Source organism: Ornithorhynchus anatinus, chromosome 14, assembly GCF_004115215.2.
Source record: "Ornithorhynchus anatinus isolate Pmale09 chromosome 14, mOrnAna1.pri.v4, whole genome shotgun sequence".
NCBI lineage: Eukaryota > Metazoa > Chordata > Mammalia > Monotremata > Ornithorhynchidae > Ornithorhynchus > Ornithorhynchus anatinus.
This window is the reverse complement of record NC_041741.1, coordinates 49,809,076-49,830,665: the sequence shown is the minus strand read 5'-3', so window position 1 is coordinate 49,830,665 and position 21,590 is coordinate 49,809,076. Positions and strand designations below refer to the sequence as shown.

The 21,590-nt window shown below is 48.3% G+C and overlaps 1 protein-coding gene across 3 annotated transcripts in view; it reads left to right on the top strand.

The window, feature by feature from the left end:
- Nucleotides 1-21,590, top strand: part of TAFA5 (TAFA chemokine like family member 5) — a 190,257-nt gene that overhangs the window by 101,022 nt on the left and 67,645 nt on the right. The window lies entirely within an intron of this gene.

The window sequence follows — 21,590 nt, the reverse complement described above, 5'->3', positions numbered from 1 at the left end:
CTTTTAAAAAACATATCCGATTCCAAACTTGAGCACCGAGGGTCGTGACTTGCCTGAATTGCCACGGGGGATATCTGTATATGCTCTACAAGTTTAGACATTTTCTATTATTCCTTCTTGATGGGGACGGGGAGAGGGAAAGAGAGATGTGTGGGAGGGGATAGAGGGAGGAAGGTCGAAAGGGAGGGGGATGAGGGGGAAGAGAGGAAGGGGAAAGGAAGAGGTGAGGGAAGGGAGGAAATCAGGGAAGGAGAGAGAATCTGTCTTCATGAAATCATTGCTCATCTTAAGTCCTCCAGCCCAGGCTGGGTGAGCCTGAACTTTGAGCAAATTCACCATCTCATTGGCTGCCTAACGAGTCGGGCCCCACGCATCCAGGAGAGACCCGAGCTGATCCTTAAGAAGCAGCGTGGCTCAGTGGAAAGAGCCCGGGCTTGAGAGTCAGAGGTCATGGGTTCGAATCCCGGCTCTGCCACTTGGCAGCTGTGTGACTTTGGGCAAGTCACTTCACTTCTCTGGGCCTCAGTTCCCTCACCTGTAAAATGGGGATGAAGACTGTGAGCCCTATGTGGGACAACCTGACCACCCTGTATCCTCCTGCGCTTAGAACAGTGCTTTGCACATGGTAAATACTTAACAAATACCAGCATTATTATTATTAACCTCTGATAATTTTCCAAGCAGAAGTAACTTTGCCTTGGGTCTTCCAGAACTTGGCTCCTGTCCAGAGGGATCTTCAAACCCTCTAACCATCTAACCATTTTATCTCGTAATCCTCTATCCTTCTAACTGCCTGTTTAAACATCTAACCTTCTAACTTCTAATCATCTGATCGCTAACCTTCTACCATCTACCCATCTACCATCTATTGTCTACCCTCTGTCTAACCTCTAAACGCTCAACTTCCAACCTCTAACGCTCAAATCTCTCTTTGGGCCAGGTTCCCCTGGTGTTGATGGCAGTTGGATGGGGGTGGGGGATCCTGCACGAGAAGCAGCGTGGCTCGGTGGAAAGAACTCGGGCTTGGGAGTCAGAGGTCATGGGTTCGAATCTCGGCTCTGCCACTTGTCAGCTGCATCACTGTAGGCAAGTCGCTTCACTTCTCAGTGCCTCAGTTCCCTCATCTGTAAAATGGGGATCAACTGTGAGCCTCAGGTGAGACAACCTGATGACCCTGTATCTCCCCCAGCGCTTAGAACAGTGCTCTGCACATAGTAAGCGCTTAACAAATACCAACATTGGTATTATAAAAGACCAATGGCTAACAGGTAGCGCGATTGCTATTGTTCTTGTCTGTCCGTCTCCCCCGATTAGACCGTAAGCCCGTCAAAGGGCAGGGACCGTCTGTATCTGTTACCCATTTGTCCATTCCAAGCGCTTAGTACAGTGCTCTGCACATAGGAAGCGCTCAATAAATACTATTGAATGAATGAATGAAACGAATAATAATAATGATGATAATAATAACGATAATAATGAGAGTGTATAGGTTGTTCCCGTCCGCTGCGATGGGGAAACTCTTGGGCTTTGTCAAAACCTGACTTGAGCAAGGTCGGAAATCCAGGGTAATAATAATAATAATGATGTTGGTATTTGTTAAGCGCTTACTATGTGCTACTGTGTGGTAGACAGCTAGCTGTATGTTAGACTGTACTCTCCTCCCCTCGAGGGCAGGTACTGTGTCTACTAAGTCCAACATACTCTCCCAAATGCTCAGCACAGTGCTCTGCCCACAGTAGACTATAAGGTAGGGATCATGTCTATTAAATCTATATTCCTTTCCCAACTGCTCAGCACAGTGCTCTGCACAGAGTAGACTATAAGCTCCTTGAGGGTAAGGATCGTCTCTATTATATCCATATTCCTCTCCCAACGCTCAGTACAGTGCTCTGCACACAGTAGACTATAAGCTCCTCAAGGGCAGGGATCGTTCGTTCAATCACATTTATTGAGAGCTTACTGAGTGCAGAGCATTGTGCTAAGCACTTGGGAGAGTACAATGCAGCAATAAAGAGACACAGTCCCCTCCCACAGCGAGCTTACTAACTCTGTTATATCACTCAGTACGGTGCTCTGGACACGGTAGGCGCCCAATAAATACCACCGATGGCTGGTTGGACATCCCCCGATTAGACCGTAAGCCCGTCAAAGGGCAGGGAGTGTCTCTATCTGTTACCGATTTGTCCATTCCAAGCGCTTCGTACAGTGCTCTGCACATAGTAAGCGCTCAATAAATACTATTGAATGAATGAATCGCTCCTCTGGGCCACGGTGAAAATTTCTCCCCCGTCTCTGACCAATCAGAGCCGGATCCCTTTGACATCAGATTTTGTGTGGAGAGGAGTTGTCATTAGTTTAACATTTTATTACACTTCATTAGCCGAAGACAAGCTGTTAAATACTTTAATTTTCCTAGTCGCAAGTTATCTTGGCGTGATTCTAATAATTGGGGAAAAACGATAACAAAAACATTTCAGGTTTCACGCTCTCCCGTCGCAGACTTCCCGTGTGTAATTTGCAGGGAATCAAGGGTTATTAAATCCAAGAATCGGGTGCCTTCCGTGTGCAGAGAACTATACTGGGTGGAGCACTGTAGTAGATGCCTCCTGTGGGCATTATCGATCAGTTGTATTCATTGAGTGCTTACTGCGTAGAGGGAGGGCACTGTCCTAAACACAAATATGATAATAATAATGATAATGTTGGTATTTGTTAAGCGCTTCCTATGTGCAGAGCACTGTTCTAAGCGCTGGGGGAGTTACAGGGTCATCAGGTCGTCCCAAGTGAGGCTCACAGTCTTACTCCCCACAGTCTGAACGAGAAGCTGGATTCTAGTCCCAGCTCCTCCGCCTGTCTGCTTGGGCACCTTGGGCAAGTCACTTAACTTCTTTGGGCCTCAGTTTTCTCATCTGTATAATGGGCATCCCTTGACCTCTCTGCCTCACTTGCCTCATCAGGAGAGTGCAGATTGACACTGCGAGACTTATGTGGGACAAGGAATGCGTCCAACCTGTTTAGTTCGTATCTAATTTATCCAAGGCCTATCTCCTCTCCAAGAAGCCTTCCCTGACTAAGCCCCCCTTTCCGCTTCTCCCACTCCCTTCTGCATGTCCCTGACTTGCTCCTTTTATTCATCCCTCCATCCCCCCTCTCGGCCCCACGGCACCTATGTAAGCACCTGTAATTAATCTTTACTAATATCCCTCTCCCCTCCTTTAGACTCTAAGCTCTTTGTGGGCAGGGAATGTGAATGTGTCATTTTATTCTTGTATTGTACCCTCCCAAGGGCTTAGTACAGTGCTCTGCACACAGTAAGTGCTCAGTAAATATGATTGAACGAATGAATGAATGATTGTTCTCCCTCCTACTTAGGCTGTGACCCCCCCCCCCCCCATTGGGAGAAACAGCGTGGCTCAGTGGAAAGAGCCCGGGCTTGCGAGTCAGAGGTCACGGGTTCAAATGCCGCCTCCACTGCTTGCCAGCTGTGTGACTTGGGGCAAGTCACTTCACTTCTCTGTGCCTCTGTTACCTCATCTGTAAAATGGGGACTAAAACCCTGAGCCCCACGTGGTACAACGTGATGACCCCTTATCCCCTCAGCGCTTAGAACAGTGCTTTGCACATAGTAAACGCTTAACAAATACCAACATTATTATTATGTGGGACAGGGAATGTGTCCTATCTGATTAAACTGTATCTATCCCAGCTTTCAGTATAGTGCTTGACACATAGTAAATGCTTAACTAATACCATAGTAATAAATATCGGTCTTGCAACCGGATTCTTTCTTTCATCATCATCATCATCATAATAATAATAATAAAATAAACTGGCAATGGGTTGGGCCGGGTCTTGTTCATCCATTTCATAAAATCGTATTTACTGAGCGCTTACTGTGTGCAAAGCGATGTACTAAGCACTTGTTGCTTGACTGCAATAATGGTCCGCATTGATGGTGAATGTTCTGGTGCTCATCCTGGCCCAGCCATAACAACTTCCTGCCCTAGATAAAGTTTCTGCCATTGTTTCTGAGGGCGTTAATAAAAATAATAATGATAATCGTTAAAAAATTGTGGTATTTAAATGCTTACCGTGTGTCCAGCACTGTTCTAAACACTGGAGAAGATACAAGATAATCAGGTCCCACAAGTTCACCTTGAACAGGTGTCGAATCCTCATTTTCCAGACGAGATAACTGAGTCCCAGAGGAAGGGAAGTGACTTGTCCAAGGTCACGCAGCAGATTAGGGATGGAGGCGGGATTAGAATCCAGGTCTTCTGACTCCCAGGCCCGTGCTCTTTTGCGCTTTGTGGCAGGACCGGGGGGTGGCGGCGGGGGAAACGGACAACGTCGTGGGACGGCGGAGGCCAGTTTTGATTTCCGCATCCCACCGCACCCATTTCCAGAACCGTCTGCGGCAGTATGGATGCAATTAGGGGAATGAGATGTGAAACATTAAGGACGATTGAATCCACGCTGTTGTCATTAAGCGCTCGGCTCCCTTCAGAAGCACGAACCTAAATGGTTATGGAACATTCGAGCGAGCCAGGCTGAGGAACAGGAAGAGCGCGGGTCTTAAGATATGCGGGCTACCTTTTCACACGTGAAATGGCGGTCTCTAATCATCCCCGGGAAAACCATTTTTCTTATAAATGCACGCAGATTGCTCGAGAGAGAAAAACAGCCTGCTTCTGCAGGCTACGGTTCATTTCCGAGCTTCGGAAGTGGAGATGACTCTCTCAACCAAGTGCCGTAAACTCTTTTGACCTCACTCCGTTGTGACTGGTTATGTTTCTTCCGGTTTGGCTTTAAGGTTGGATGTCTAGCTCGTCCGTCGAGACATGACGGATGTCTCTTTTTTTCTTATAGCATTCGTTGAGCACTTACTATGCGATGAACACTGTTCTGAGTGCTGGGGTAGATCCAAGATCATCAGGTGGGATACGGTCCCTGTCCCACATCCGGCTCACGGTCCGAGGCTGAGGGCGAATACGTTTCAAACCCCCATTTTACTGGCGAAGGGAACTGAGGCAGAGGGGAGTGAAGTGACTTGCCCAAGATCACGCAGCAGACAAGTGGCGGAGGCGGAATTAGAACCCGGGTCCTTTGGCTGCCAGGCCTGCTCCCATTCGCTGCTCCCCTATTTTTCTCTTGAAAATCCAGATTTGTCCAAAGAACAAAATTGGCCTGGAAGGATTGCTCAATCATTGGTAATTATCCAGTGCGGTTCACCGAGAAGGTGAAATGGAAGGAAGACATTTGCTGCTTTCTGCCTTCTGGAAGTTTACAGTCTAAAGGAAGTGGTCAGACCAAAATGATTTTAAAACCCCTTGATTCAGGAAGAAAACTAAGATCACCACAAAAAGGAAAACAGGTAGAGCAGGAGAAAAGCATCTGGAATCTGGATTTTTGACAACGATGAGGTCGACAGCTAGGGGATAGATCAAACCCATCACCGGTGTTGATCGAGCATTTACTGTGCGCACAGAACTCTGTGCTAAGCGCTTGGGAAAGCCCACCCTTTGCGTCGGCTCTTCTCCGATTAGGCAGTGAAGTCCTCCAAGAACAGACTTGTGTCATCATCCTTCTGCATGTTCTTCGAGCACCTGGTAGCTAGGGAGCGCTCAACAAAGATAATAATAATAATGTTGGTATTTGCTAAGCGCTTACCATGTGCAGAGCACCGTTCTAAGCGCCGGGGGGAGATACAGGGTATTCAGGTTGCCCCACGTGAGGCTCACAGTCTCAATCCCCATTTTACAGATGAGGGAACTGAGGCACAGAGAAGTGAAGTGACTTGCCCACAGTCACCCGGCTGACGAGTGGCAGAGCCGGGATTCGAACCCATGATCTCTGACTCCCAAGCTCGGGCTCTTTCCACTGAGCCGCGCTGCTTCCCGAACTCTGACGGCATTAATTAATGAATTAATGATGGTGCTTTTTAAGCACTCACTATGTGTCAAGCACTGTTCTGAGCACAAGTGAATCAGGTTGGACACGATCCCCCTCCCAGATTGGGCTCACACTCTTCCTCCCCATTTTACACATGAGGGAACTGAGGCCCAGAGAAGTAAAGTGACTTGCCCAAGGTCTCACAGCGGACAAGTGGCAGAGCCGGGATTAGAACCCAGCTCCTTCTGAGTGCCGGACCTGTTGCTCCATCCACTGGCCCGTGGCAGCCCGGTTAATTTTGCTATCGAGAATCTGGGTCACAGTTTTGATCGCCGACATTTTCGGCCTCCATCCGCCACCGCTCTGGGAAAAGGTTTCAGATCATCAGTTTTTCCACCGAGGCTTGTAGTTTTCGGGATAACGTGAGTTGACGTTTTGGCTCTGCTCCCAATTTTCTGGGAACCCTTTTCTTTGCTGTTCAATTAGTGGTGATGGCTTCGTGGCCAAAGATTCTTATCGCTGGCTTTTGTCTTTCCTCTTGAAGGGAGAAAGGCTAGCTGTAGCCACAAAGGAGAGAGGTTTCTTTATGTCAAGGAGATAAAGGTTCTATGTCCTTTCCATTGTCTGAATGTGGTTTTCTGTCTCCTAAGAGGGTCTGATGGAGATCTAAGGAATTTGCATTTTTCCTGCGGAAGCGTCTGACGTATTGATCTGGCCGTCCCCTCGTGGTTCACCTTAAATTAATTTTTGATTTTATCTCTCAGTGTAAATTTGTGTTTGTCATCAACCCATGACAGGGAGAGCTGCATTAACCATCTAATTAAATGTTGAGTAGGTGAGGGAAATGAATGGTGCCTTATTGCCGAGGGTAATCGGGAGTTGGGAAGAAATTTCCAGGAATCAGCAGTCTTCTCCCGAAGAGGGAGATGGATGTCGAGGGGGGATAAGAAGGAGTGCGTTCTTAAAGAAGCTGTGTGACTCAGTGGAAAGGGCACGGGGCTGGGAGTCAGGAGCCCTGGGTTCTAATCCCGACCCCACGACTTGTCGTCTTATGCCGAGTCGTGTCCGACCCATAGCAACGCCGTAGACACATCTCTCCCAGAACGCCCCACTTTCGTCTGCAATTATTCTGGTAGTGGATCCGTAGAGTTTTCTTGGTCAAAATCCGGAACTGGTTTACCGTCGCCTCCTTCCACGCAGTAAACGAGTCTCCACTCTCGCTTCTCTCCCTTGCCGCTGCTGCCCGGCACCGGTCAGTTTTGACTCGTAGCAGGTGGCCTTCCACTCGCCAGCCACTGGCCAAGCTAGGAATGGGACGGACAGGCCTCTGCTTGACTCTCCCTCCCGTAGCTGAGACTGGTAGAGGACTGGAAACTCTCCAGATGCGACCCTGCTGTTTAATCTCGGGTAATCGTCTCCGTGCCTCAGTTTCCTCATCCATAAAATGAGGATTTGATACCTATGGTGAGCACAGTGTGTGACTCTCTGATCTGTATACGCTGTCTCCTCCAGCGCTTAGCACACAGCAGGCTAACTTTGTGCCAGGCACTCAACTAAGCCCCGGGCAGGTACAAGCTAATCAGGTTGGACACAGTCCCTGGCTCACAGGGGGCTCGCAGTCTTTATCCCCACTTTACAGATGAGGAAACTGAGGCCGAGAGAAGTGAAGCGATGTGCCCAAGATCACACAGCACTGTTCCTTTTTCCCTGAGATTTGCCAACCTCTCTGAACAACTTCGGAGAGCCCTGTGATCCATTAGACCGGAAGCTCGTTGTGGACGGGGAACGTGCATACCTAGTTTATAGTGTACTCTCTTTTAAAGTGTACCCTCCTAACCACTTAGTACAGTGCTCTACACAAGTAAGCGTTCAGTAGATACCATTGATTCTATTTATTTGCTATTGTTTTAGTGAGATGTTCTTCCCCTCGATTCTATTTATTGCCATTGTTCTTGTCTGTCCGTCTCCCCCCGATTAGACCGTGAGCCCGTCAAAGGTCAGGGACTGTCTCTATCTGTTACCGATCTGTACATTCCAAGCGCTTAGAACAGTGCTCTGCACATAGTAAGCGCTCAATCAATACTATTGAATGAATGAATGAATATTCACTTAGGCCACCAACTTTTCCCAGGGAACGCTGCAATTTCTTAGACTGTAAATTCAATGTGAGCAGCGAATATTTTTGCCAAATCTGTTACAGTGTTCTCTCCCAAGCGCTCAGTACAGTGCTCTGCACACAGTAAGTGCTCAGTAAATACCACTGATTGGTCTTAGGCCACTGCCTTTTCCCAGAGATCCCCGCGATTTCTTAGACTATAAACTCACTGTAGGCAGGGAACGTGTTTACCAACTCTCCCATAGTTCATTTATTCATTCATTCAATCGTGTTTAATAATGTTGGTATTTGTTAAACGCTTACGATGTGCAGAGCACTGTTCTAAGTGCTGGGGTAGATACAGGGTAGTCAGGTTGTCCCACGTGAGGCTCGCAGTTAATCCGCATTTTGCAGATGAGGTCACTGAGGCAAAGAGAAGTGAAGTGACTTGCCTACAGTCACACCGCTGACAAGCGGCAGAGCTGGGATTCGAACCCATGACCTCTGACTCCCCTATTGAGCGCTTACTGTGTGCAGAGCACTCTACTAAGTGCTTGGAAAGCACAATTCATCAACAAAGAGAGATAATCCCTGCCCACATCGGGCTCACAGTCTAGAAGGGGGAGGCAGACGTCAAAACAAGTAAACAGGCATCAATAGCATCAATATAAATAAATAGAAATATATATATATATATATATATATATACACACATCAGAACAAGTAAACAGGCATTAATAGAAATAAATAGAATTACAGATATGTACATGTATACACAAGTGCTGAGGGGCAGGGGTGTAGAGCCGAGGGAGCGAATCGGTGCGATGTGGGGTGGAGGGGAGAGAGCAGGTGTCCACAGTGTTGTCTCCTAAGTGCTTAGTACACTGCTGAGCACTCGGGAAGCGCTCAATAAATCCGATTGATTGATTAATTGCTTCCCAGCCACCCTATCCTGATAATAATGTTGGTATCTGTTAAGCGCTTACTATGTGCCGAGCACCGTTCTAAGCGCTGGGGGAGATACGGGGTGATCAGGTCGTCCCACGCGAGGCTCACAGTTAATCCCCATTTTACAGATGAGGGAACTGAGGCCCAGAGAAGTGAAGTGACTCGCCCACAGTCACACAGCTGACAATTGGCGGAGCCGGGATTCGAACCCATGACCTCTGACTCCCAAGCGCGGGCTTTTGCCACTGAGCCACGCTGCTGATCCTGAAAGCCTGGGGGTCCTGTCTTCCTTTCATTAGTGGAAAGAGCCCGGGCTTGGGAGTCAGAGGTCATGGGTTCGAATGCCGCCTCTGCCACTTCTCAGCTGTGTGACTGTGGGCGAGTCACTTCACTTCTCTGGGCCTCAGTGACCTCAACTGTAAAAGGGGGATGAAGACTGTGAGCCTCACGTGGGACAACCTGATTCCCCTGTGTCTACCCAGCGCTTAGAACAGTGCTCTAGCACATAGTAAGCGCTTAACAAATACCGACATTATTATTTACCACCCCCCCCCCCGACCCCCCGCGACCCCTCTGTACACCCTTGGGGAGGCCTGGAGGTAGAGTTAACCTTCTCCTACCGGTGTCCCAGACAGGACATAAAACCCAGGGAAATTCCCAGCCTCCTGGTTCCCGGTTAGACCGGGAAATAAGAGGGGTTGGTGTGGAGGGGGGGGTGCGCTGGTTTCAGGCAATCACAAAAAGCAGCGGGTGGGAAGGGAATCCATCTCCTCCCTGCGGGGAAGGAAGCGCGCCACTTCTGTTCCCACAGGATGATGTGCAAGGGCCCCATTTCGGGCGGATCCGTGGATGAACTGCCCGCCCTGGCTGTAAGAGGGAAAATCAAGTGTGAGGCCACTTGTCTGCTGCATGACCTTGGACCAGTCACTTCACTTCTATTTATTGATTTTGTTATTTATTTTGTTTTCATTTTGTTAATGAGATGTACATCGCCCTGATTCTATTGATTTGCTATTGTTTTAATGAGATGGTCTGCCCCCGATTCTATTTATTGCCGCTGTTCTTGTCTGTCCGTCTCCCCGGATTAGACCGTAAGCCCGTCAAAGGGCGGGGACCGTCTCTATCTGTTACCGATTTGTCCATTCCAAGCGCTTCGTACAGTGCTCTGCACATAGTGAGCGCTCAATAAGTACTATTGAATGAATGGATGAATGAACTTCTCTTTGCCTCAGTTACCTCATCTGGAAAATGGGGATTAAGACTGTGAGCCCCACGTGGGACATCCTGATTACCTTGTGTCTACACCAGTGCTCAGAACAGTGCTTGGCACATAGTAAGTGCTTAACAAATATCATCGTTATTCTTATAATAATATTGGTATTTGTTAAGCGCTTACTATGTGCAGAGCCCTGTTCTAAGCGCTGGGGTAGACACAGGGGAATCAGGTGGCCCCATGCGGGGCTCACAGTCTTAATCCCCGTTTTCCAGATGAGGTAACTGAGGCACAGAGAAGTTAAGTGACTCGCCCACAGTCACGCAGCTGACAAGTGGTAGAGCCGGAAGTCGAACCCATGACCTCTGATTCCGAAGCCCACGCTCTTTTCAGTGAGCCACACTGCTTCTGTTAGTCTAGTTTTATCCTGGACAGTCTCTGATTTTCTGTCAGGTATCGATATGGCTCTGGACAAGCTCTGTGTTGGTGTACTCTCCCAAGCGCTTAGTACAGTGTTCTGCCCACACTCGGTAAATACCGTTGATTGATTGACTGATGACCCAGGGAAGCACCGTTGCCTAGTGGCAAGAGCACAGGCCTGGGAGTTAGAGGACCTGGCTTCAAATCCCGGCTCCTCCACTTGCGGCAGGGACCGTCTCTATCTGTTGCCGACTTGTTCATTCCAAGCGCTTAGTACAGTGCTCTGCACATAGTTAGCGCTCAGTAAATACTACTGAATGAAATACTATCGAATGAACTTGTCTGCTCTGTGGCCTTGAGCAAATCACTTCACTTCTCTGTGTCTCATTACCTCATCTGGAAAATGGGAATAACGCCGTGAGCCTCAAGTGGAAACTGTGAGCTTGTTGTCGGCAGGGACCGTGTCTGTTCATTGTTATCTTGTACTCTCCCAAGCGCTTAGTACAGTGCTCTGCACACGGCAGATAGTCAATAAATACGACTGAGTGAACACGGACCGTGTCCAACCTGGTTAGCTTGTATCTACCCCAGTGCTTAGTATTGTGCCTGGCACATAGTAAGCCCTTAATAAATACCATTAAGAGAGAAAACGGGAGGGGCGAGACTTGGGTGGGGGGCTCACCGGCTTGCGTTGGTTCTCATGGCAACTTTGGGTCCCATGGGTACGGTGCATTCCTTTCCAAGAGCTGCCGCGAGCCCTTCAATTCCCTGTTTCATATTTCTTTCCAGGAACAGTTACCCCCACTGAAAACAGTCAGCCCCTGCCAGTTTGGTTTTTTTTCCAGAAAAATACAAAAAGAGGCAGTTTGAATGTTTGCCAACCCGAATTAACGTGGTGGCTTATTCCACAAGGGTGAGTAAGCAAAATTAATTAGCAAAAATAATCAGACTGAGTTCCCTAGGCTTTTAAAGCCAGTGCTTAGAAACACTACCCTGAAGTCTGCCATTTCGTCGGGGACACCAGAGCGGAAAAGCACTTCAGACACTAAAGATGAAAAAAGGAGTGCGCTCATGGTAACCAGACGCTCCTTTGAAACAGCGCAGGTTTCTTGTCGTGTACTAATGAACAAAAACGCACTTCTCTTGTCTGCCTTCACAGATTTCCTCCACGAGTAGAATGAACAGCTCATTTTTTTTAAAAAGCCACAGACGATAATGATAAGGATGGTACAGGTTAAGCGCTTATAATATGCCAAACACTGTTAAAAGTGCTGGGGTAGATCCAGCCTCTAGGCTGTAAGTTTGTTGTGGGCAGGGAAAGGGAGTGTGAATGTGTCTATCATTGTGTTGAACTCTCTGAAGTAGTTAGTACAGTGTTCTGCACACAGTAAGCGCTCAGTAAATACCACTGAATGAATACAAGATCATCAGTTTGGACACGGTCCTTGTCCCATATGGGGCTCACGCTCTTAATCCCCATTTTACAGATGAGGTAACTGAAGCCCAGAGAAGCTCAGTGATTTGTCCAAAGTCACACAGCAGGCAAGTGGCGGAGGCGGGATTAGAACCCAGGTCCTCCTGTCTCCCGAGCCCGGGCTCTATCCGCTAAACCGTGCTGCCTTTTTTCTACCCCAAAAATTGTGCAAGCAGTCCGTTATGATCCTAAAGGGCTTAATGCAATTCAGCATTCAACATTTCATATAATAATCTAATCAAATATCAGAAACCTTAGGAGGACTCCTATTTCGTAATAGCGGCTTGTAACACTGAAGAAATTCTCTGCCCAGGTAAAGTGGAGACTTCTCGGTAGAATGGAAGTTCCTCGTGGGCAGGGACTGCGTCGCTTTGTTAATCTGAATTTTCAAACCGTTCCGTAGGGTGGACCAAACCACATGGGGCCTTTACTTACCGCTGTTTGTTTCCCAGCTTCTGGAAAGAGCCTGTGCCTAGGAGTCAGAGCACCTGGGTTCTAATCCCAGCTCTGCCTCATGTCTGCTGTGTGACCTTGGGCAAATCATTTCACTTCTCTGGGCCTCAGTTACCTCATCTGTAAAATGGAGATTAAGACTGTGAGTCCCATGTGGGACAGGCACTGTGTCTAACTTGATGACCTTGGGCAAGATATTTCACTTCTCTGGGCCTCAGTTACCTCATCTGTGAAATGGGGATTAAGACTGTGAGTCCCATGTGGGACGGGGACTGTGTCTAACTTGATGACCTTGGGCAAGATATTTCACTTCTCTGGGCCTCAGTTACCTCATCTGTAAAATGGGGATTGAGACTGTGAGTCCCATGTGGGACGGGGACTGTGTCTAACTTGATGACCTTGGGCAAGATATTTCACTTCTCTGGGCCTCAGTTACCTCATCTGTGAAATGGGGATTGAGACTGTGAGTCCCATGTGGGACGGGGACTGTGTCTAACTTGATGACCTTGTATCAACCCCGGTGCTTAGTTCAGTGCTTGGCACATAGTAAGCACTTAACAAATTCCACAGTTATTATTATTGTTACTTCATTTCTCTGTGCCTTAGCTTCCTCTTCTTTTACAGAGGATAAAATTCCTGTGATCTTTCCCTATACTTAGACAGTGACCCTAATATAACTCAGGGTCTATGGATGACAAGCCCGTCAAAGGGCAGGGACTGTCTCTATCTGTTACCGATTTGTCCGTTCCAAGCGCTTAGTACAGTGCTCTGCACATAGTGAGCGCTCAATAAATACTATTGAATGAATGAACCTATTTGTAGTGTATCCATTCCAGTGCTTAGTGGAGTGCTTGGCATGTAGTAAGCACATCATCATTGATGTCTCTTAAGGTTTTTTTTTTTAATGGTACTCATCAAATGCATACTATGTTCCAGGCATTGTATTAAGCACTGGAAGGGATAAAAGCTAATCAGGTTAGACACAGTCCCTGTTCCACCTGGTGCTCACAGTCTTAATCCCCATTTTACAGATGAGGTGACTGAGGTGCAGAGAAGTGCAATGATTTGCCCAAGGCCACACAGCAGACCAGAGGCGGAGCGGGATTAGAACCCAAATCTTCTGACTCCCAGGCCCGGACTCTTTCCACTAGGCCACACTGCTTCTTCAACGGGGTGTTGTTCTGGGGGGGGATTATAAATGGGGAGAGGTCAGATAAACAATGGTAATTATCGGTAATGGTAATTATCACCAACGTAATTAACACGTAGAGTATAGGAAATTCCCCAATTTGCTCCAACAAAAATCAAGCTGTCTTTAAGATTACCAGGAGAGTTGTATTTTCAGCATTCGTTTTTTGGATTATTTTTTTTTTTTTGAGCAGCAGATACTTTATTTCTGCCTGGGTGGGGGAATCTGTCTTTTCTTTCAGGATTACGTACAAAAATGCAGTGTTTCTGTTAGTTAGATGTTCCCTTCACCTCGTGTCACGTCCAGCAGTTTCTCTCAATCGTATTTATTGAGCACTTGCTGCGAGCAATACACTGTACTAAGCGCTTGGAAGCCTATGATATAGCGCGGTCGGTAGACGTGTTCCCTGCCGCCGACTAGCTTAGAGTCTAGAGGGCAAGACAGATGATAGCGTAATTAAATAAGTGGACCTCAAAGTGCTGCGAGTGTAGCTCAAATTCCTTTCCTTTTGGGTGGCCCGGTGGGAACAGAAGAGGAAACGTTGGGAATTTCAGCCGGGATTTACACTTAAAAAGAGCCTAGACTCCCCCCCATGAACATGTTGAATTCTGGACTTTAGAATCTACGATTTTTTTCTGATAGGAACTGTTTTGGGTCTCCCCTCTGCCTGTCGGGAATTGAATTAGGAATTTTTTCTGATTACACTGAAGCGATGTCTCTGGTCTGTGAGGCACAGTTGGGAGTTGAGGATCAGAAGGATTCAAGAAGCCCCCGGCCCCCTCTCCCCCGATTCCCACCCCCGACATTCACCCCTGCTATTTTTCCTTAAGCATCTCAAAACCATGCTCTTCGAGGCATTCATTCATTCCATTATATTTATTGAGCACTTCCTGTGTGAAGAGCACTACACTAAGCAATTGGGAGAATGCAATACAATAATAAACAGACACATTCCCTTCCCAGAACTGGCTCACAGTCTAGATGGGAGAGGGGCGGACATCAAAACGAATAAATAAAATGACAGATATGTACATAAGTGGTGTGGGGCTGGGAGAGGAGAAGAGCAAAGGCAGCTGGTCAGGTGGATTCAGAAGGGAGAGGGAGAAGAGGAAAGAGGGGGCTTGGAGGAGATGGGTCTTCAGTAAGGCTTTGGAGTGGGGAAGAGTAATCGTCTGTGGGCGTTCCAGGCCCGAGGTAGGACGTGGGCAAGGGATGGACGGCGAGATTGACGAGATCGAGGGCTGGGTTGTAGAAGGAGAGTAGCGAGGTGAGGTAGGAGGGGTCAAAATGGTGGACCGTTTCCAGCCAATGGTGAGGAGTTTTTTGTTTGATGCAGAGGTGGATGGGCAACCACTGGAGTTTCCTGAGGAGTGGGTTGACATTGTCCTGAACGTTTCTGTGGAAAGACGATCCTGGCTGCGGAGCGACGTATGGACTGGAGTCGGGGGAGACGGGAAGCTGGGAGGTCAGTAAGGAGTAATCCAGGCAGGATAGGATGAGTGATTGGATCGATGTCGCAGCAGTTGGGATGGAGAGAAAAGGGTGGATTTTTACGATGTTGTGAAGGTGGGACCCCCGGGCTTCAGGGATGGATGGAATATGTGGGTTGAATGAAAGAAAGGAGTCAAGGATAAGTCCAAGGCTATGGGCTTGTGAGACAGGAAGGATGGTGGTGCTGTCTACAGTGATGGGAAGGTCAAGGGGAGGACAGGTTTTGGGTGGGAGGATATGGAGCACTGAGCAGAGTGTGAGAGCACTTGAGGAGTCTTGCTTTAGTGCCCACTGTGTGGCAAACACTATAATAATGATAATGGTATTTGGTAAGTGCTTATCAGGTGCCAAGAACTTTACTAAGCGCTGGAGTGGATACAAGAAAATCACATCGGACACGGTCCCTGTCTCAAGTGGGGTTTACAGTCTCAATCCCCATTTTACAGATGAGGGAACTGAGGCCCAGGGAAGAGAAGTGATTTGCCCAAGGTCACACAACAGACAGGAGGCAGAGCCAGGATTAGAACCCATGATCTTCTGACTCTCAGACCTGCCCTCTATCCACTGCGCCACGATGCCTCCCATGGGCCGACTTTGTCCTGAGCACTGTACTGGGTTTGACGGAAAACTGAGCACTGTACAGGGGGGACTACTATGTATTGAGAACTCCTAGGGGCCAACTGGGAACCGAACACTGTATTGGGTGCCGACTGTGTACTGAGCACTGTGCTGGGGGGCTGAGTGCCTCAGGAGCACTGTACTGGGGACCGGTTGTGCACTGAGCACTGTACTGGAGGTCGACTGCCAACTGCACACTGTACTGGATGCCAGTAATGTGCAGAGTGTAGTCCTAGCTGGCTTGACCAACGTAAGATATCGTTCCTGCTCTTGAGAAGCTTATGATCTAAATATTCGTCTTGGCATCCTACCCCGTCGACTGGTTTCCTCTGTAGTGGAATCATGTCCACTATCATTTTCGATCTTTCCTCTTTTCTTTCTCATCTCTCAGAAAGGAGAGTCCTTTAGGGAAGATAATTCAGTGAGCGACTTCCATTGACCTTTGTTTGAGTAGCGATCGGCCACGGCATAATTACCGAGCGTTGATTACGCAGTGCCAATCACGACCGAAGGCTGTCGCTTTACGATGGTATTTGGATGTTGGAATCGTCATCAGTGTGCACGTTAACTGAATATAATTGACTCTAAGCCAGCTGGACGGAGCTAAAATGTTTAATAATGAACATCTCAATGCGGTTTTGTCGCCTCAAGGAGGACGATGAAAGGATTCACGGTGGCCTTGATATTTTTTGCTAAAACGCTGGCACGTTAGCTAGCAAAATGACGAGGCCGAGTTTGATCTCCAAGTTTTCGTCGGGCTCCATCACTCCGGGATTCGAATCGGAGGGACTGGAAATTGGCGCCTCAAGGAGGAAAGATGGTGTCTGAGCGGGGGGTGGAAAACCACCTCAATGTCTCCCTGTTCACCCCACAAATCTCCCTACAAATACCATCTCAGTCCCTTCTCAGTTCAGGGACTCTGTTGATCCATTCAGAAACAAGCAACGATAATTATAATAATAACAATTGTGGCATTTTTTTAAGGGCTTACTATGTGCCAGGCACCGTATTAAGCACTGGGGTATCCAAGCCCGAGCCTGGGAGTCAGAAAGATTTGGGTTCTAATCCCGCTTCTGGACTGTGAGCTTGTTGTGGGCAGGAATGTGTCAGTTGTTATATTGTAGTATCCCAAGAGCTTAGTACAGTGCTTGGCACACAGTAAGTGCTCAATAAGTATGATTAATAATAATTAGTCTTAATCCCCATTTTGAGCTGAGGCCCAGAGAAGTGAAGTGACTAACCCAAGGTCACATAGCAGACAAGTGGCAGAGCCGGGATTAGAACTCATGACCTGCTGACTGGCAGGCCCGTGCACTATCCACTCATCCATGCTGCTTCTCCTAGGTTTCCCTGAGAGTCGCTCTCCGGGTGAGGAAGATTCTGGGAGAAAAGGGACCCCTCTGCAAAAAAAAAAAGCACCTAAAAAACCTCTTCCCCCTCCGCTGACATCCATTCCCCTCCACTTTCTTCCCACCATGTGGGGCAGAGACTTTGTCCAACCTGATTTGCTTATATCCAACCCAGCGCTTAGTACAGTGCCTGGCACAGAATAATAAAAATAATAATTATGGGATTTGTTAAGTGTCAAGCGTTGTTCTAAGCTCTGGGATAGAGACAAGGTAATCAGGTTGTCTGATGGGGGGGCTATCAGTCTTAATCCCCATTTTACAGATGAGGTAACTGAGGCACAGAGAGGTTAAGTGGCTTGCCCAAGGTGACGCAGCACACAAGTGGCTGAGCCGGTACTAGAACCCACGTCCTCTGACTCCCAAGCCTGTGCTCTTTCCACGAAGCCACGGCGCTTAACAGATACCACAATTATTATTAGTTATTATTATTAGCCTCTGTGGAGAAGTTTGTTGTTTTACTTTCCAGAAGGCAGCCCAGGGCCTCTTCATTCACACACACATTTATGGGTTCACAACCTCCCTCACCCACAGACTCCCGTGTGTCCACCCCGTCACACACAGACACCCGCGCGTCCTTCCCACGGGGTTTTCGAAGCCCTTATCTCATTTTGTCCCTCCACGCCAGCTGGCGGCTAGGGAGAGGCGCCTGTTACAATCCCCACTGAACACTGGCCCAGAGAAGGTAAGGCACTTTGCCGAGGTCACACAGCGGGACGGCGGCTGGCTGAGCCGGGCCCGGAAACCAGGTCTCTCCCCAGGTCCAACTGGTGGTAGCAGGGAATGCTGTCGTGTTTCAGGGTGTTTTAAGACGGGAAACCCAAGTCCTCCCTGATTAGGAATGTCAGCTGCAGTTAGTTGGGGAGGACAGACCCAAGGCAGGAGGTGACAGAAACCTGTCTGTCTGCCATAATAATGATAATGTTGGTATTTGTTAAGCGCTTACTATGTGCAGAGCACCGTTCTGAGCGCTGGGTAGATACAGGGTAATCAGGTCGTCCCACGTGGGGCTCACAGTCTTCATCCCCATTTTACAGATGAGATAACTGAGGCCCAGAGAAGTGAAGTGACTTGCCCACAGTCACAGTCACCCAGCTGACAAGTGGCAGAGCCGGGTTTCGAACTCGTGACCCCCGACTCCCAAGCCCGGGCTCTTTCCACTGAGCCACGCTGCTTCCCATCCGCTCCTCTGACGGGAACTCCATTGACAAACACACACACACAACACTTCGTCGAACGCATCCTCACACACTTTCTCTACACACTCATATTCTCTCACACATGCGATCCCGAGGTGAGAGAGACGCACGTTCTCACTCCCATTGTCTCTCTCCCATTCATATTCACTCACTCGGACACGCACATTCTCTCTCACTCACAAGCGCTCAATGAATACTATTGAATGAATGAATTCTCTCACACTCACATTCTCACACTCACATGGGAAGCAGCGTGGCTCAGTGGAAAGAGCCCGGGCCTGGGAGTCAGAGGTCAGGGGTTCGAATCCCAGCCCTGCCACTTGGCAGCCGGGTGACTGTGGGCAAGTCACCTAACTTCTCTGTGCCTCAGTTCCCTCATCTGGAAAATGGGGATTAACTGTGAGCCTCACGGGGGACGACCTGATGACCCGGTATCTCCCCCAGCGCTTAGAACAGTGCTCTGCACCTAGTAAGCGCTTAACAAATACCAACATTATTATTATCATTCTCTCTCTCACTCACATTCACATTCTCTCATACTCATATTTTCTTTCACACTTACATTCTCCCTCACTCACATTCTCTCTCTCACACTGACATACTTTCATACATTCTCTTTCACACACGTTCTCACATTCTCTCACACATTCTCACGCCCATTCTTTCTCTCACACTCACGTGACCGTGGGCAAGTCACTTAACTTCTCTGGGCCTCAGTTACCTCATCTGGAAAATGGGGATAAAGACTGTGAGCCCCACGTGGGACAACCTGATCACCTCATATCTATCCCCGTGCTTAGAACGATGCTTGGCACATAATAAGCGCTTAACAAATACCATAATAATAATAATTCTCTTCCTCACTCTCACATTCTCTTATACGTTCTCTCACATTCACATTCTCTCTCAACATTTCTTTTCTCTCAAACACATTCTCATACACACTGTCTCACACACGTGGTCCTTGGGTGAGAGAGACATGCTCACATTCCCTCGCTCGCTCACAGTCTCTCGCCCAGTCACACGCGCATACACACCCTCTTTCTCAAACACATTCGCTCTCACACCCATGGTAGAGGGAGAGACAGACACACACACACACTCTGTCTCTGGAAATCCAAATGCAGAGATGACACAGAAGCGGGTGGGAGAAGAGGAAACCCTCTTGAAGGCCTCTTGGAGGAGATGTGCTTTCCAATATGGCTATGAAGTGGGGGAGAGTGATCGTCTGTCAGATGTGAAGAGGAAGGGCATCCCAGGCCAGAGGCAGGATGTGAGCGAGAGGATGGTGGCAACAGGATAGAAGAGATCGAGGTACAGTCAGTAGGTCGGTGTTGGAGGAGTGGAATGTGCAGGTTGGGGAGCGGCGGGAAATCGGCGAGAAGAGGTGGGGAAGAGGGTGGTTTGCTGATCTTTTTGCCAATGTTGGGGGGAGGGAGGCGAGCTTCATTCTGGACGCGTGCGGTGTTGGGGCGGAAGGGCCCAGATCTAAAATACCACAGCCTGGAGCCTCGATCGACCACAGCCCCTCAGTGGCTGGATTTGAGGCCCCCAGCCTGGAATTCCCACCTCCAATCCCAGATCTCCTCATCCGCAAAGCCCTCCCACCTCTAAAAACCTACCTCCTCCGGGTAGTCATCCCCGATTAAGCCACCACATTCCTAAATCGTGTCAACCTAACGCCTTGCTGGATTTTAAAGACATTCCAGCCACGGCATTTATTTACAATTGTCTATTCAATTATTTTTTCTGCTATTTCATCCCGAGCAATTCATTCTTCTGTCTGCCACCTGTTCGTCTAAAAGCTCTTCGACGGTAGGGATCGGGTTTATTGGCTTTATTGTGCTCTCCCACGTGTTCAGCACAGTGCTCTGCACACAGTAGACTGTAAGTTCTTTGAGGGCAGGGGTCCTGTCTCCTAATTCTATTGTACTCTTCCAAGCTCTCAGTACAGTGCTCTACACACACACAGTAGACTGGAAGCCCCTTGAGGGCGGGGATTGTGACTATCAACTCATACCTTATGCTCCCAAGTGGCTAATACAATGCTTGAGGCCGTGTTTGTCTCACACAGTGGACAGCTCCATCCTTCCTGCTGGAAAATGATGCAAATTAGTCACAGAATACACAGGGAACATTTTGTTTTTCAGCGTTGAGGGGAAAAAACAAGACTTCCCTTTCTGACATCTTCAGGGGGGAGGGGGAAGTGCTCGAAAGTGGAATGCAAAACAGTGATTTCAGTCTTGTTCTAATAGCTAAAAGCAAAACGAAGACAATCAGCATCCTGCCAGACCCAGGAGTTCATTGTCGTACCTCGGGAATTTTGGGGGTCTGGTTCGATTAGCTGGGAACGAAGGTCCCGAAGGGTCCCGACACAGATCTGAAGGGAGCCTTCATCTGGTGGTCTCCCCAAAGCACCACAGCTGTGTCGGGTTTCACTCTGGGGACTAAGCCTCCCTTCGGCATCGCCCTGACTTGCTCCCTTTATTCTCCCCCTCCTCTCAGCCCCACAGCATATATGGTATGTGTTAAGCGCTTCCTTATATGCTAAAAACTGTTCTAAGCGCTGGGGTAGATACAAGCAAATCAGGTTGGAAACAGTCCTTTTCCCAAAAGGGCCTCACCCTCTTCATCCCCATTTTACAGATGAGGTGACTGAGGCACAGAGAAGGGAAGTGACTTGCCAAGTTCATACGTGGCGGAGCCGGGATTAGAACCCAGACCTTCTGACTCCTAGGCCAGTGCACTATCAGCTAGATGACACCGCTTCACTTATGGACATGTCTGTAATTTGTCTTGATCTGTCTCCCCCTCTAGACTGTAAGCTCGTTGTGGGCAGGGAATGGGTCTGTTACGTTGTTATAATTGTACTCTTAGTACAGTGGTATGCACGCAGTAAACGCTCAATAAATATAACTGATCCATTTCCTAACAGTGATGGGGTGGTCCAGGTAGGTAGCCATCACAGGGTTCATCTCAGAGTCCTGTTGCCATGGAAATCAGGTTGGGTGGCCCCTAGTCAAAAATGAATACCATTAATTGCTCAAATGCATACTTACATTCTCAATCTGGGTATTTCACAGTCTCGAAGTGCACTAAAATCGTTGGCATGGTGGACTATAACATCTTTAGCGTGGCCTATACCGGCTCATAGAGGTAGGGATCCTGTCTACTCACTCTATTGTACTCTTC